Source organism: Vitis riparia, chromosome 7, assembly GCF_004353265.1.
Source record: "Vitis riparia cultivar Riparia Gloire de Montpellier isolate 1030 chromosome 7, EGFV_Vit.rip_1.0, whole genome shotgun sequence".
Classification (NCBI taxonomy): Eukaryota; Viridiplantae; Streptophyta; class Magnoliopsida; order Vitales; family Vitaceae; genus Vitis; species Vitis riparia.
In genome coordinates, this window is record NC_048437.1 from 14,984,101 (window position 1) to 14,988,687 (window position 4,587).

General features: G+C 29.9%; 2 long non-coding RNA genes across 3 annotated transcripts; both read right to left on the reverse strand.

Annotated features, from left to right (window-relative positions):
- Positions 1–1,447: 1,447 nt before the first annotated feature.
- On the reverse strand, positions 1,448–2,581 carry LOC117918522. Of its 2 annotated transcripts, none has more exons than XR_004651878.1 (3): positions 2,523–2,581; positions 1,655–1,946; positions 1,448–1,521 (listed from the first exon to the last, which is right to left on the reverse strand). It is a non-coding gene; the product is annotated as an uncharacterized LOC117918522 (long non-coding RNA). The 2 variants fall into 2 exon arrangements; XR_004651877.1 differs by lacking the exon at positions 2,523–2,581 and adding an exon at positions 2,249–2,284.
- A 514-nt stretch (positions 2,582–3,095) lies between these two features.
- LOC117918523 lies at positions 3,096–4,587 on the reverse strand. Its single transcript, XR_004651879.1, has 2 exons — positions 4,521–4,587; positions 3,096–3,347 (listed from the first exon to the last, which is right to left on the reverse strand). It is a non-coding gene; the product is annotated as an uncharacterized LOC117918523 (long non-coding RNA).

The window sequence follows — 4,587 nt, forward strand, 5'->3', positions numbered from 1 at the left end:
ACACTTTTAAAAAAGCGTCATTTTATCTCATATAAAATTTTAATAGCCCAGAAATTAAAATGTCCTAATTATGCCCTGTTTTATAATTTTCTATCCACAATTAAATTAATAATGAAAACTTAATTTAAGAATCTCCATTGACAAAAAGTATCAAATATGGTCTTCCTTTTTCACTATTACAATTTATCCATAAACATCATACATAATCAACAACTAAAACCAACAATTTTACAACTTCTTCTTCAACTTTGAATTGTTCATAACCTTCACTACATCTAGTTTTACATCATTTTTCTTCCAAGTGCAAAAGGATGGTTGTAACTCACTTTCTAGATGCTCAATCTGCAAAATAATTGAGAGGGTTACATATTTATTAGTATTAACAAATAGTTAAGAAGCAACTTTGTAAATGTGTATATGCCAATTTTTAAATTTCCAAAATATCTTTCTTCCATTGCAATAAATTTCAAAATATCAAAAGAACTGAACAAACTCCAATAATTTTATTACACCAAATTTCTAAATATTTTAGAACTCTTATTCTATTTTTTTTTTAAAACAGAAAAAAAAAAAAGTTTTTATCTCATTGACTATTTTGGTATGATTTTTATCTTATTTATGAAACTTCAACCATTAACATCTTCTCATTCTTCTTATAGGTTGTACAAGACATTAGATGTTTTGCATGAGAAGGAACTAAGGAATGAAAAAAAAAACAAAAAAACTAGAAGTCTGAAAAATTATAAAATTGTAAATTAACGTATTTATGTAAAATTATAAAATTGTGTGAAAATATCTATGTTCTTATTATTGTATTAGTATATCAACATTTAATAATATAAGGATATCTATTATCTAAATATGGAACTTGCATGAAATGATCTCTAAACATGGAATTGATTCATAAAACTTACAATAACCACAACATGTTACCTCAAATTCTTTTGATGATATATTTTGAATTGTTTGTGGGTGTCCTTCATCAAGAGCAGTAGTGACGTTGTTAATAGAATGACCTATGCCTTTTTGTACAACCTGAAGAATATATAATAAACAATTTTAACAACCAATTAGTAAGAGGTGTTATTTCCTTCTATAGGCTTATTTGTAAGAAGTCTTAAACTAACTTCCTATTTTTTATGTAAAAGAAAATGGAAGTACAAGATATTGTAGACTTTAAGCCCATAGTATAGTAGGAGACCTTTATAAATTTAGATTAAAGAAGTTTATAAAGCTAGTAATCTTAAAGACCAAAAATGCTTTTGTAGAGAATAGACAATTCCTAATTCATGCACATGTAATGAAACTAAAGGCTCTACGAAAATGAGCTTGGACATGCAGGAATTTTGTAGCTATGCTATTGTAGGATTTCTCCAAATCTAACTGATAATAATTTGTAGAGGAAATATACAAAAGTTGTTACACCTACCATGTCTACTTGGCTTCACTCTCAATATGCCAACTATACATCAATCATAATAGAGCAACCCCCAAAATGATCCATATTGAAAACACTGCCAACTAGGAGTACAAAGATATACATTAACAAATTATCATTGTCAATAAATCCATTATAAAATTAACATTAACAAAATATTGACTACATCTTTAAAAGAATATGAAGTTGTATTAGACTATAAGTTATAAGAGGTACCTTCAAACATGAGTAATGATTAACTGAGTCACTAACATAACCCAATCTGATCGAACTTCATTAATTTCCATTTCACTATATGATTTCTTCCTGCAAAACTGAATTGGAGTGACATATACAATTCACTAAGTTCAATTGACCAAAAAAAAAAAATACTATAGTAAAATGACCAACCATATGAATTGAATTGAGTGCAAACCTTTGATGTTAGTTGGTTTGGATTAGCAATGATTTCCTTCATATATCTCATCACGTAATACCCACATTCCACACTACCTGGTTGTCTTGGGCACTATGGGAAAAGTATCAACAATTGCAATAAACACTAGAATGATGTTCTTACTTCTTTATCATCTTATTGATGATCATATTAATAACCATCCTTTTTCTAATTTTGTCACAAATTAAGTGGTGAAGCAATATATTTTAATCTAAACAAATAAGTACTTACAGCCACTTTCACCCAAGTTGGCTCCCTCTTTGATGTTTTCTGTTTTTCCGGTGGGTTGATTCTCATTGGCCTACAAAAAGAATTAAAAAGATGTTATTTAGACACTATCAATTGTATTAAAATAGGAGAAAATATATACTTACATGTTAACTATGTCCTTAAGATCATCACATGGTTGATAGGCCATTGGATCAAGGTAATATGCAATCATTTTCTTCATCTCCAATGCCACTAACACCCAATGGAAACTAAAGAAAAGAAGTGAAAATTGTAATATAGTATCCACAAATTCAAACATCACAAACTAACTTACAAACACCATATTGATATTTAGGATAAAAGGTTACTCTGGGTTGTATGAATAAGCATATATTTAGCATGCTTTGTATTCTTTAGCGATCTGCAATAACCCTTGACCTGTTTTCCTTGCTTCCCTCTCCCATTCCAGCTTTTGAGACCAATGCTGGATTAACAAATACATATCGTTTGACCTGCTTTGCATCAATCAACTTTCTATGCAAATGCCTGATTATAACCACATGACAAATTATCAACAATCATTATTAGTCATTAGAAAATAACCTTTCTATCTCATAATCTTGTGAAAGTCATTCAAAAATTATAAAATCCCCTTACCAGATGTAGTATAAAATACAATTGGATGACACTTCTTTTGATGATATTATCATTTCCATATCTTCTTCATCATGAAGGTCTTGAAACTCTCACCAAAAACATCATCTGGGAAGTTTATAGGATGTGTTCTTGATGTACTCAGCATGAGGCCAACCAATGTCTCAAAATTTTTCATATCTTGTGGTTTTTCACCCTTGGGATTTGACTTCAACTTCATTTACTTTTTGTTTCTTTGCTTTCTTAGATGCTGTACAATTAAGAACCATGGTACAAATCAAATTAACTAGTTTATATATATATATATATATAATATATATATATATATATATATATATACTATATATAAAGTCACTATAAAGTTTGGTAATTAAATTTACTTACTAAGATGGGAGTACGGATGATGACCAAATCAGTTGGCCACAAAACTTGGTAACCAATTGCAGCCCCAACAGTAGTAGTTTGTCTAAGAATAGGAATGGGAAGGGGTGCACTTGAATCATAAGGAGCATCAACAACTACTAAATAGTTGGGACCACATTCAAGTATAATTGTTCCACCTGCCACTATATTTTCCTTGGTGCCTATGGCCAGCTCACATTTTCTAACCTACAAAACTCAATTCACAATAATCACTTCAATATTAGTGGGTTTATACAAAACTAACATAATGCATTATCATCATCAATCACCTTATAGCTCCTATTACAATGATAAATGCAATTTCATTTACATTCAATTGCAACAAACTTGCATGATAACATTTCAGTCCATTGCATATAACTCAACCCATATTTAGACATATCCTATTATATGTTGCCACATCAAAGAAGACCATAAATGTTGCCACCAACATTTGAAGTCAATTCAAACAACAAAATTAAATTAAATTATTTCTCGTATTAGAGGAAACTTTGTCATCAAATTAGCTTAACTGAATAAATACCTCTTCTATGGTTCTATTGCTTCTGTGGGGGTCACATCTTCAACTTTACGGATTGGCTCATCCACTACTTCTGGTAGGAGAAGTTGTTTTTGCTTCATGTTTGAACTGCTAACATCAGATTGGGGAGTAACAGCTCCTACTTGAGACAGTTTTACTAGCACTTCTGCCTGAAATATTCTTTGTTCTTCTTTAGATGCTGCTATGAAATCCCTGACAGCATGATTTGCAGCACTATTGAAATATTGGCGAGGTGTGTAGTGCTTCCCTTTGGCCCTAACTCGACCACTATACTCAGAGTACCCAATGCTTCCACAAGTATATCATTACTTCCACTGACACTTCTACCATTCTCTTGAGACTCTTTCAATAGCTTGTCCTTAAAAATATTAATTATAAAGTTAAATTGCAAATTTGTTATTGTAATAACTTATTATAAATATATGTAATTAAAATTGAAAAATATTCACTTACTATTTTCTCAATTACTGGTATGGCCACTTCATCAAAGGTGTCGTCCTTTTTTCCTGCTTTCTTCCACAATATGCTTCGATCAATAGTTTTAGTTGATTCCATTGCAACCATCTTTCAAAATAGGACAATGTATAATATAATTATCATATAACCCTATTATGTATTAGCATAAAATAAATAAAAAACAATTAATAGGCTTACACTTACCATATCTTCCTCAAGACCGACATATCCTTTCCTACTTAGATGGTGATTATAAATGTTTCTTTTTCTTCTTTCTTTTTGAATTTCTCGATATTTCTATAAATTAAAATTTTATAATTAATGAATATGAATAAGAGGTATGTAAAGAGTCTTAATTATACCTTAAAGTTGTCAGACAATCTATCTTTGACAAATATTGTCCAATCTTCATCCTCAATAAAAGTATAT